Source organism: Pteropus alecto, unplaced genomic scaffold (genome assembly GCF_000325575.1).
Source record: "Pteropus alecto unplaced genomic scaffold, ASM32557v1 scaffold14, whole genome shotgun sequence".
Taxonomy (NCBI): Eukaryota; Metazoa; Chordata; class Mammalia; order Chiroptera; family Pteropodidae; genus Pteropus; species Pteropus alecto.
The window spans coordinates 3616049-3629242 of NW_006436810.1; the positions used below are offsets into that span (position 1 = coordinate 3616049).

Sequence of the window (13194 nt, forward strand, 5' to 3'; positions counted from 1 at the left end):
ATAGAAAACAATGGAGCTAGAAAACAAAAAAAGAACAGTCAGAATTGAAAAATACTATAACTAAAATCAAGAATACATTAGAGAGAATCAAGGGTAGATTAGATGAAGCAGAAGATAGAATCAGCGATTTAGAAAATAAGGTAGCAGAAAATATCCAATCAGAATAGCAACAAGAAAAAAGACTCTAAAAAAATGAGGATAGCTTAAGGGGCCTATGGAACAACATCAAGCATAGCAACATTTGCATCATAGGAGTACCGTAAGGAGAAAAAGAGAGAACAAGAGATTAAGAACCTATTTGAAGAAATGATGATGGAAAACTTCCCTAACCTGGCAAAGGAAACAGACAATACAAGCCCAGGAAGTGCAGAGTCCCAAACAAGATGAACTGAAAGAGACACATCATCTTTAAAACGCCAAAGGTTAAAGACAGAGAATCTTAAGCAAGAAAAAAATATCTAGTTACCTACAAGGGAGCTTCCATAAGACTGTCAGCTGATGTCTCAACAGAACCTTTGCAGGTCAAAAGTGACTGGCAGGAAATATTCAAAGTGATGACAAGCAAGGACCTTTAACCAAGATTATTCCACAGAGGAAAGCTATCATTTAGAATTGAAGGACAGATAAAGAGCTTCTCAGACAAGAAAAAGCTAAAGGAGTTCATCATCACCAAGCTAGTATTAGAGTAAATGTTAGAGAGAATTAAGAAGAGAAAAAGATAAAAAATACAAATAAAATGGTAATAACTACATATCTATCAACAATCACTTTAAATGTAAATGATTAAATGCTCCAATCCAAAGACAGAGGGTGGCTGAATAGAGAAGAAAACAAAAACTTTATACATGTTGCCTAAAAGAGATCCACTTCAGACTGAAAGACATACATAAATTAAAAGTAAAGGGATGGAAAATAATATTTCATGAAAATGGAAACAAACAAACAAAAAGCTGTGGTAGCAATACCTATACCAGACAAAACAGACTTAAAAAAAAAAGGCTATAACAAGAAACAAAGAAGGACCTAGTAATCTCACTTCTGAATGTTTATCCAAAGAAACCCAAAATACTACTTCGAAGGGACATATGAATCCATATGTTCATTGTAGTATTATTTACAATAGCCAAAATATGGAGGCAACCTGAGTGTCCATTAATGGTTAACTAGATAAAGAAAAGTAGTACATATATACAATGGAATATTAGTCAACCATAAAGAAAGAATAAAATCTTGCCACCTGCAACAACATGGATGGACCTAGAGGGTATTGTGCTGAGTGGAGTCAGACAGAGAAAGACAAATGCCAAATGACTTCACTTACATCTAAAGAACAAAATAAATAAACAAACAGAAACAAACTCATGGATACAGAAGAACATTTTGATAGTTGCCAGATGGGAGGGGGTTTGGGAGGTTGAGTGAAAAAGGGGAAGAAATTAAGAAGTATAAATCGGTACTTACAAAAAAAGTCTTAGGAATATAAAGTATAGCATGAAATATAGTCAATAATATTGTAATAATTATGTATGGTGTTAGATGGGTAGTAGATTTATCAGGGTGATCACTTTATACATTATATAAATTTAATCACTATATTGTATAGCTGAAACTAATATAATATTGTATGCCAACTATAATTGAAAAAAATTTTCTTAATTATTTTAAAAAGTGAATAAAATAGAAACACTTACTTAGAAAAGAAATAATCTCTCTAAAATATATTTAGATGTAAAATAAATAGTTGCTACTAGTATTATAAAAAGAAAAATTTTAAAATAATAAAAATAAAATAAAATAGCATCAAAAACAATAAAATACTTAGATATATTTAACCAAAGAAGTTAAAGGTTTCTACACTGAAATTACAAGACATTGATGAAAGAAATTGAAGACACAAATAAACAAAAAGGCATCCCACGTTCATAGGTTAGAAGAACTCATCTTGTTAAAATCTCTACACCACCCAAAACTGTCTATAGATTCAATTTATCAAGACTCCAATGGCATTTTTTAGAGGTGGAATAAAATAATCCTAAAATTCACATGGAACCACGAAAGACCCTGAATAGACAAAGCAATCCTGAGAAAGAAAAATAAAGCGAGATGCATCATATTTTATGATTTTCAACCTATACCATAAAGCTATAATAACCAAAACAGTATGGTACCGGCATAAAAACTGACACATAGACCAATGGAACAGAACCAAGAGCTCAAAAATAAACCCATGAATACATGATCAACTAATATTTGACAAGGGAGCAAGGAATACTCAATGGAGAAAAGATAGTTTCCTCAATAAATGGTGCTGGGAAAATTGCATAGTCACATGTAAAAAAATGAGGGAAACATGGCGGAATGAGAGATGTCCCCAGATCTCTCCCCTTAAAACAACAATAAACCGAACATCTAAAACCCAACAAAAAGCACCCAAACTGCACACCAGCATGTCGGAGCATGGGATTTGCACATAAAAGCTACCACAGATCAGAACTCCAGATGTTGGACGGTGGACTGGGAGAAATAAAAAAGCTGCCTCTCGCAGTTGCCAGAGGTCCCTGTATGGGAAAGAGGAAGGGGAGGGGAGAAAGAGGGGCAAGTTCCCTGAATGGCCCTGCCACTCCTGCCCAGTCATCAGGGTAGAAGGCAGAGAAGCGGGACAGCAGAAAAACAACAGTTGATTTTTACCAGCAGCAGTTGCAAACCTGAGGCTGAGCCACAGCCCCCAAACCCCAACTTAGAGGGCCCCTCCCCCATACCCTCCGAGACCAAACACTGCGGAGCCCTAAGGGAATCTGAGCAAACACTACCAAAACTGTTGCTAACACCAATAGAGACTGAAACTGAGGGTAGCGAGCATGATTAAATATCTATAAGAAAATTAAAAAGGCATTTTTAAGGCTTTATATAAAGCAGGGATCCAAGAGGCTTAGATGCCACCTACTGGAAACCAAAAGAAAAGCACCTTCTTTACAGCAGGCTAAAGAGACCTTTATATAATAAATCTTATTTCTGGAAAAACAGCAGAATACACTTCCATTAATGCCAAGATGGAGAAATAGTCCATTAAACACATGTAGAAGAATGAAACTAGGCCCCTCTCTTACACCACATACAAAAGTAACTCAAATGGGTTAAAAATTTAATTGTAATAATGGAGACCACAAAATTCCAAGAATAAAACAGGAAAAAAGATCCTTAACATGGGTTTTGGCAATTATTTTTTGTATTTGACACCTAATGCCCATGCAGCAAAATAAAAAATAATCAAGTGAGGCTACATCAAACTTAAAAGCTTCTACACAGCAAAACAATCAACAAAATGAAACGGCAACTTATGGAAGGGGAAAAACATATTTGCAAACCATATATCTGATAAGGGGTTAATATATCCAAAACATATAAAAACTCAAACAACTCAACAGCAAAAAAACCAAACAATTTGATTTAAAAATGAGCAAAGGACCTAAATAGCCATTTTCCAAAGATGATATACAAATGGCCAACAGGTACATGAAAAGGTGTTCAACATCACTAATCATAATGAAAATGCAAGACAAAACCACAGTGAGATATCACCTCATGTGTATTGGAATAGTTATCATAAAAAATATAAGGGATAACAACTGATAGTGAGGAAGTGGAGAAAAGGGAACCCTCATGTACTGTTGGTAGGCATGCAAAATGGTAGAGCCACTACAAAAAACAGTGTAGATTCTAAAAACATAAAAATAGAACTACCACATGATCCAGCAATTCCACTTCTGGGGATTATATACAACAGAAATGAAAACACTAACTCGAAAAATAACTGCACCCTTGTGTTCATTACAGCATTATTTACAATAGCCAAGACATGGAAATAACTTAAGCGTCCATCAAGGGATGAATGAATAAAGAAGTTGTGGTACAGATGATGGTATGTTATTCAGCCACAAAAAAAGAAGAAAATTCTGCCATTTGCAGCAACATGAATAGATTTTGAGGGCATTATACTAGGTGAAATAAATCAGAGAGAGAAAGACAAATATTGTATGATCTTGCTAACACGTGGGATCTAAATAAAACAAAACAAAAACATAGAAAAAGAAATGAGATTTGCAGTTACCAGAAATGGAGGTTGGGGGAATAGGATGAAGGTGGTCAAAAGGTATAAGATAAATAAGTACTAGTTACAAGATAACTAGTTATAAAATAAGTTATAAGGTAAAGAAGTACTAAAGATGAAGTACACAGCATGATAATTGTAGTTAACGCTGCCGTATGGTGTGTCTGAAAGTTATCAAGAGAATAGATCCTAAGAGTTCTCGTCATATGGAAATTTTTTTTCTTTTTTTTTGTATCTATTTGAGATGATGAATTTTAAACTTACTGGCCATCATTTCACAATATGTGTAAATCAAATCATTATGCTGCACACCTTAAATTACACAGTACTGTATGTAAATTATATCGCAATAAAACTGGAAAAAAAAAATGTACTTCATTATAACCCAAAGTATAAAATAAATGTCTATGAGTCCATATTGATCTTAAAATATATTTTTCCAATTAAGAAATTATTAGAAAACAGTGATATTTATTTTCATATTGTCTATAGCTATTTTTGGCCAATAACACTAGTTGAGTGGTTACACCAGAAATCATATAAACTGTAAAGCTTAAAATACTTACTATTGGCCCTAAATAACAAGGTTTGTCCACCCCTGAGTTAAAGTATCGCTAAAATTAACTCATATATGAGGGAGACCAAGGATGCATAGATCACCTCACTGAACAAAGGCAATGCTTTAAAAGCTAACAGGGCAGAAGGTCTGTGGAACACAGACTGAAATCTACCAAGGAGGGTAGTTTGCCCTTGAGCAGTAGATAGAGTTGCCCAGGAAGGCAATTTCGATTACTTGAGGGGTATGTAAGAAATATTGCTATTTCAGGAGTGTGATGCATTTGTCTGAGTTATGGCTGGTGAGCTGTCCTTGGCAATTAAGTCTACATCTGCACCATTTCTTCATGATTTTTCAGTTCCCCTTTAAGTCTACCTCAGATCCCAGAGGCTGACCATAGGACTTTATTCTCCTGATTCTGTATCATTAACTGAATATCTGCTTGGGATATTGGTGGCATAGTAACATAAAAGCAACTATATATCAGATAGAAGAGGAAGTTAAAAGTCTAATCAAAGCCGAAAGGCAATAAAAAAATCCTTTAGAAAACTTGGAAACTAATTTGTATGTAGTTTTCTCTCCAGCCTAGATCTAACCAAGGGAAGAAGTCCCATGGATAATGGTAGTTAACTTTAAATAATCAAGTGTGCTTTTCTCTAAGTTAAAAATTATTTAATTTTTTCCTATAGTAGTTACCCAGGCACAGCAAGGTGTTTTAGTCCTCGTACACACTTTGCTGTAATGGGCCAATAGTCAATAGGGAATATCATCCATGACTATTTTTGCTGGTCAGTTGGACCTCTAAAGCTTGAGCTGCTTAATTTGCTATCTGGTCCTAAGTCAGCCTTAAATTGTGGATGAGATATTCTAGTTTGGGAACTTCAAAACAGGGTAGAAATCCTCATACAAACTTGTTATATACAGTGTCTCAGATGCATCTAGGTAAATTATTGTCAGGCTTTTAATAAATTAGGACCATTTGTAAGGGAGAGTTAACTTTGAATACAGTGAAAGAGAAGATGGCCATATCAAAATTCTAGGTCATGTTTTGATGCGATAATCACAGGATGGCCTTATGCGCGCGCACGCACACACACACACACACACACACACACACACACACACACACACACACCCCTGAGAGCTGCATTTGGAAGGTATACACATGTGCTGTATGATAAACAGTTGCTATCCATTACTATCTAACCTTATTGGGTTTAACTATGGCAAAGGACAAATTGGTGAAATTAAACCGATCTTGTTATTATTTCTGCATAGCTTCATGAGAAATAATTGGACCATAGCTTGCATCATTAACTTCATGTCCATTTTCCTTTTCTTCTGAATTTCTTTGAGACTCTGTAAAATATTAATAATAAGTTAATTGTTACTGAGTTATAGTCCTGTATTGACTATAAAAGAGAATGTGGCTGTACATATGGCTATAAACACCTTACTAAAGAAGTCTAGGACCAGATGTCAAACCCAAAAGATTTCTGTCAAGAATTAAAATTGTTTGGAATGGTACAGTTAGAGAGTTTGAAGAATTTAAGTGAAAGAACTTGGTGGAAAAATGGGCAGAGAAGTATGATAAATGGCATCAAGTCTTTATGGACAAAAATATTCATTTTTTTACTCTGAAATAAAATCAAGACAAAGACAATTCTTCAATTAAGTTTTAATACTAAAACTCTCTTAGTGTTTTGTTTTTTTATAAGCTGGATATCACTTACTATAACCTAAGAATATCCATTAATTTAACTGGCAGCTAAGTTTTTCTCTGAGTTATAGCTTCAACAAGAGTCGGGAGCTTTCTTAAAAACCCAGGGCATTTAAAGCATGGGAGTTAAATTCCTTTGTCATCTAGAAATATTTGAGTTCTCTTATCCTGGGTATATAGAAGTACTAAACACACTCTATAAGCCAATATGAATGGGAACTCCTTTAAATTTAAGAGCCTTTAAACCTTTTTAAATAGGTAAAGGTATTTCAACTTATTTCCTCAGAAACCCATGTACACTCACACAGTGAAGGAATCTGATCGGTATCTTGGTCAAGGTAAGGAAATTGGGGATAGATATACTCTGTAGCATGGAGCCATTTTCCTGGTGCTGATTCTTGGAACAGAATTTCCTAATACCAATTCAAGGAGTTTATGGTTAGAGGCAGTTTCTCTCTACTTCAGAGAAGCTATTTCCTCTAACATTTGTCCAAATGGTTTGTGGGTTAAGACTGAGGCTTAATTCTAAAGTTTGTTTGCACCTTGCTCTAGCCACTCAGAGGTTTTCTTCACATCTTTATTTAGCTCATTTGTGAATTTCTATAAAATTGTTCTATTATTTTCAAGAGAGATGAGAAAAGAAATATATACCCAAAATACATCAGCTTTTTCAGGTCTTAATGAGGGGACGTGAAACTTAGGATAAAACAGAAGTAACAATTTCCATTCAATCTTCATTTTCTTTTCCACAGATATTCATACTTTTTTAATATAAGTATTGAAAAAAAAAAGTAAAAATCACTTAGAATGAAGATCTCTCTGCTCTCTAAGCCAAATAAAAACAGTTTGATTCTTTAATTCTATCTTTGTATACATTTCTCTTTAGATAGACTTCTCTGAATAAGATGTCCCTGAAGTACACATAAATGAAAGATTATTATGACTAATTTTCAAAAGATCCTAAAAGAGAGAGAGACAAATAGAGAGGAAGAGGGGGAGGGAGGAGAGAGAGGGGAGTGAGGAGAGAGAGGAGAGGAAGGATACAAGGGGAGGGGGGAGGGGGGAGAATGGGAAGAGGGGGAAGAGGGAGAGATCAGATACAAATAGTTATAAATTTGAAGGGACTATTGAACAAAGCTTTTTGAGGATGGACACAGGGTTGTTTTTTCATTCATAGCCATCTAGACAAAGACAGAGAAAACTGATAGCTTCAGCTTCACCCTTATATCAAAAGCAAATAGAGACACCATATGTCCATTACTTTATTTTTTGCCTTTTGAAAATTTCATAGACTTTCATATACAAACAGTAGAAACATGGCTGAGACAGCATACTTAGATTTCCAGAATTCATACAGACATGAATGACAACAAAAAGAATTACATCAACAATGGAAAAGTAAATAGTGGTATAGAAAGTGACACAAGTGACTTAACCCCATGACTAAAACCACTAGCCAAGGGTCTGAATAAATGCAGTCAGTTTAATGGCAAAGAGATGGTTTTCTCCTCATCTGTTAGGAGATGGCTAGAATCATCAAGACAGACAAATGCAAGAATCCTAGCTTTAAGAGACAGGCAAGTTTTTCTGACTCTTGACACTTGACAGATATTATATTCCTTGTTTTTGAACGTCTTAATTACAGAAACCAGATGATCAGAACAGAACAATACTTTCCCCTATTATTGCCACAAGTAGAGGGAAAGGAATGACCATGCAAAAATCATAACCAAGACCAAACTAGACTGAGTCAGGAACCAGATTTATGTATAGTAAAAGCTATCCACTGAATGAAGAGAATTCCTCAAGGTAGAGGAAGATGAAAAATAGAGGGATCATGCAATTAGAAAACAGTCAAGGGAACTGAATAGACATTTCTCCAAAGAAGATATATGAAAGGCCAACAGGTATACAAAAAGGTGCTCGATATCACTATTCATTAGGGAAGTGCAAATTAAAACTACAATGAGAAATCACCTCATGCCAGTTAGAATGGCCATCCTCAAAAAGACAAGGGATTACAAATGCTGGCATGGATGTGGAGGAAAGGAAATTTGGGGGCACTGTTGGTGGGAGTATAAATTGGTACAGCCACTGTGGAAAACAGTATCCTCAAAAAATTAAAAACAAAACTATCATATGATAGTTAGCAATCCACTTCTGGGAATATATCCAAAAGAAATGAAAACACTAACTCAAAAAGATATCTGCACCCCCGTGTTCATTATTTACAATAGATCAAACATGAAAACAACCAAGGTGTCCATCAATGGATGAATGAATAAAAAACTTATGGGGGGTGTATCTGTGTATAAATACACACACACACACACACACACACACACACACACACACAGAGGAATATTATTCAGCCATAAAAAAAAAAAAACTAGGAAATCTTATTATTTGCAACAACATGGATGGACCCTGAAGGCATTATGCTAAGTGAAATGTCAGACAGAGAAAGACGAATACTCTATGATCTCACCAATATGTGGAATTCAAAAAAAAGAAAACAACGAAAAAGAAATCAGACTCCTGGTAACCAAAAGTAAGGAGTGGGCAGTTGGAGGAAGGTGGTCAAAAGGTACATATTTCCAATATAAAATAAGTCCTGGGAATATAACATACAACATAATGACTATAGTTAACACTGATATATGATGCAGAGGAAAGTTGTTGAGACTAAATCCTATGAGTTCTCATCGCAAGAATTTAATTTTTTTCCTTTTTTTTTTTACTGGATTTATATAAGATAGATATAGCTGAACCTACTGTAGTAATCATTTCACAATATACATATCTATATACACCAAGTCGTACACCTTGCATGTACACAATGACATATGTCAATTATTTCTCAATAAAACTGGGAAAAAATAGCAAGATCAGTAGTAAGCCCTCGTGCCACATAGAATTAAATCCAATGGATAATGATAGACTGTATAGTAATATAATTGTACTATAATTGTGAAATATATTTTATTCAATTTTATCTTGGAGGCTCTAGAAAATGCTATATGACTAGGAAATAAATCAATCGGTTTAAATATTGAAAAATCTTTTTGCTGATTATTTTACTATATCCAGGAAAACACAAGAAATTCTAATAAAAAAAAAAAATACTAGAGGTACAAGAGAATTTAGTGAGATGGCTAGATAAAATGTAAATAAAATATAAATGGAAGTATTAAAATAGCTACTCTATACTAACAAAAAGCCAATAGAAATAAAAAATATTTCAGTTATTAACAATAGTGTTTATATTTTAACATATTGAAAGGATGTACATACATAAAACAACTTTTTCACCACAAACACAAAAAGTCCAATTATGTCAAATATGTTTGTGTTGAGGTGAGGGATGGTGGGTTATGTTTAATTTCCTATTTAGATATATGTGCTGTTAAAATTTTCTTGAAATCAGCATATATTGTTTAAATGATGTTCTCCAAAATGAGCTGTAGTCACCTAGGAGGAGGGAAGACAATGGCAGGGAGGCAGTGATGATTATGATGGTAGAAGATGGAACAAGTTGATATATCAGGTTAAAGAAAAAAAATATTAGAACTTCTATTTTTAATTTCTTGTCCATATGCTAAAGAAATACACATCACTTATAGCAAGCTAACTATCCTGGAAGTTCCACCAGAGGGAGGCGGTGACAGTGAGCAGCATTCTCATTCATTTGTTCACTTTTGGAACACTGGGTTGTTCTTCACATTGTGCCTGCCTCATTAAATGGATCTGCAAATTATCTAAAACATGGAAACTATGCAACACTTTGTAATCAGATAGTGAGTAATCATAACTTTTTGTACCACACAAATATTCACTATTAATTACCTGGTAAAGATTTTTGTTTTAACAATAGCTCTGAAAGATTAATTATATATTTTTCATTCTCCAAAACATAAAATAAAAAACAAATATCCTATATTGATTGATCTTTTCTGTAATGAAAAGCAGTAGTCAGTGGTTTATCACTTAGCAGCTATTAAACACAAACAAAATCTTTACTTTCAAATTAAATGCGACATTTTAACATTGAATGAGAAAGTAACTGCTCTGATTTGTTTGCAGAAACATCACTGATGTAGGATTGACATCAGAGAAGGTGGAAACAGGAGCCAAGTTTCAACAAAAACCTTTGCATAATTGGTGGATGGAGGAAAATGTCCTCAAATCTAGTAGAGTATTTCCTAGTAGCTGCCTGGCACAAAGAAGCTTTTCAATAAATGTCTATTAAATAAGTGAATATGCAGGCTCAGAGAGTCTCGGTTTTTCTGTATTTCCTATAATGTCTCAATCCCGATCCATTTTAGATACTCGGTAAATTATTAGAGCCAAGTTGTCAAAGATTGTCAGAATTGAATGGATCATTGAATTTTTTTTCCCTGAGAATTAAATGACTTTCCCCCAAATATAACTCTTTCATCTGATTCTCACAGCAGATCTATTAGTTATCTCTATTAGTTATCTCTGCCATCTTTGTCAGGGCACTTAACCTCTGAGCCTGTTTCCCCAGCTAAAGAATGGTGAAACTGTTTACTGACATTACACATATATATGTAGTATGTACACTGCAAATAACATCAATTTTGGTTTTGGTGGTTGTTATTCTTCAATGGCTTGCTTCTTCCAGATGTTCCCCAGATTGTACTCTGAGAAACTGGCAGTCCAAATTAGGAAAGTACTAAATGGGTTCCCTTTAGGGAAGTCCGGACTTCCTGCAGCACTTAAGCTTCTTTCTCTTTGTTCCATTTATCTTTCAGCTGTGAGTGGATTTTCTTCTCTTAATATTAGTTTGGCTATTTTACTGTGGACAAATCCCCCTAGCTACGTCAGTGTGTATAACCTAGTCTTTCTCAAAGGAGAGGCAGTGCCCTTTCCACTAGAGAAAATATGCCTTGAGAGAGGCTTGAAACTTTCAGTATTATCACCCCTTGTCTTGTTTATTCCATGGCAAATTCTAAGGTGTCTCATTTTTATTTCTGTTCAATTCTTCATCTCCCACCCGGAAAGAGCTCGCCAACACCTCTGCTTCAAAAAGATTGCTTTCTGATTCTGAGAAAGCATTTACTCTCTGGTACATTCCTCAGCTCTTCACATCTTTCTGAACACATAGTTCTCTGTTGCTTTTCAAGCTTGGAGAAAACTTCAATTAATCTCAGAATTCTGTAAATCCTGTCATTGGCAAATGCCTTCGTTTCGGGTAAATGTAGAGAGGTTTATTGAGCACCTATAAAATACTAAGTACTATACTTGGAGTTTAGAAATGAGCAGACCACAGTCCCTCACCCTCGAGGAGTCTACAGACTAGACTGGCGTGAAAATAATCACATGGCAGGGCAAAGAACGCCACAGTAGAGAGATGGGTCTAACTTTTAGCCAGAGGCATTTTTATTCAATTGTTTCTATCTTGCCTTATTTCAAAAAAGATTTATACTTTTTCATGTTGATATAACCTGTGCATGCTTCCTCAGAATTCTGTCTTTCTTCGTTCATTTACTACATTTTGGAATATCCCTTGGAACTTTATCACATGCTCTGTCTGTGTATAGAGTGATTGTTGAGCCAGAGCTATACAAAACAAAATGCAATTATTCTACTCATCTCAAGAGAGAACACTGGGGAAGTAGGAACAATCCAGAAGAAAGTACCCATGGCTGATGAGACACCTGGCAATAGAGTGAGCATATTGAAGCTGTTTACAACTGAAGAAGATAATAGTACAAGATCACATGATAGTTCATATATTTTCCTATTGCTTAGCAAATTACCACAAACTGAACAGCTTTAAACAACAGCCGTTTGTCATCATATAGTTCTGAAAGTCAGAAAAGTCCATTTTGGCTAGACTGGGATCTTTGCTCAGGGCCTTGCACTTGACATGTGAGGCTGGTTAAGTTCTCTTTTGGAGGCTCTGGGGAAAAATCTACTTTGAAGCCCATTCACATTGAAAGAATTTATCTCCTTAAGGCTGATCGACTGAGGTCCTCTTTTCTGGCTGGCTGTTAGCTAGAGGTTGCTCTCAGCTCACAGAGGCTGTTCTCAGGTCTTTGCAAACTGGCTTCCTCATATTCAAAGCCAGCAACAGACCATCACTCTCCCATGAAACCCATCTCATGCTTCAAATCTTGGACTTCAGAAAGAGCTCAGTCCCTATTAAGAGTTCACTTGATTAGGACACACCACTAAGAATAATCTCCCTTTCTTAAAGTCAACTGCACCATATAACATAACCTAATGAGTGCCATCCCGGCATATTTATAGTCACGCCTACACTCAAAGGGAGAGGACCGTACAGGACATGTACACCAGGAGAAGAGAAACTTGAAGATTTTTTTTTTTTTTTAACGCCTGCAGCACCTCATCTTCCTAGGTGGTCCCCCATCCAAGTACTAACCAGGCCTGACCCTGCTTAGTTTCCAAGAGCAGATGAGATCAGGCACATTCAGGGTGGCATGGCCGTAGACAGGAAGGCCTTCTTAGCATGTCACCAACCACAGCTTGGTTCCTCTTTTGGTAATGAGAGGGCCACAAGTCTTAAGACTTTGGGAGAGGAAGGTAGGTAACCATGGACAGAGGGCCAAGATGGTTATCTGCTCTGAGAGGCAGAAAGATAGACCAGAGGAGAAGAGTACAGAAAATTACTATGCACTCCTCAGTTCTTCCTCAGAACAGCTCATGCTCTTATGAAATCATGTTATAGCAGGCATTTTCAGATATATTGGAGGTCTCTTTGTAAGAGAAAAGGACGTCTTTGGAATCCCTATTCTAACAGTCCACCAAGTATCCTAACAGAAT

The 13194-nt window shown here is 35.5% G+C and overlaps 1 pseudogene; it reads right to left on the minus strand.

The window, feature by feature from the left end:
• Positions 1–12744: 12744 nt before the first annotated feature.
• On the minus strand, positions 12745–12863 carry LOC112481283 (annotated as a pseudogene).
• Between the last annotated feature and the right edge of the window lie 331 nt (positions 12864–13194).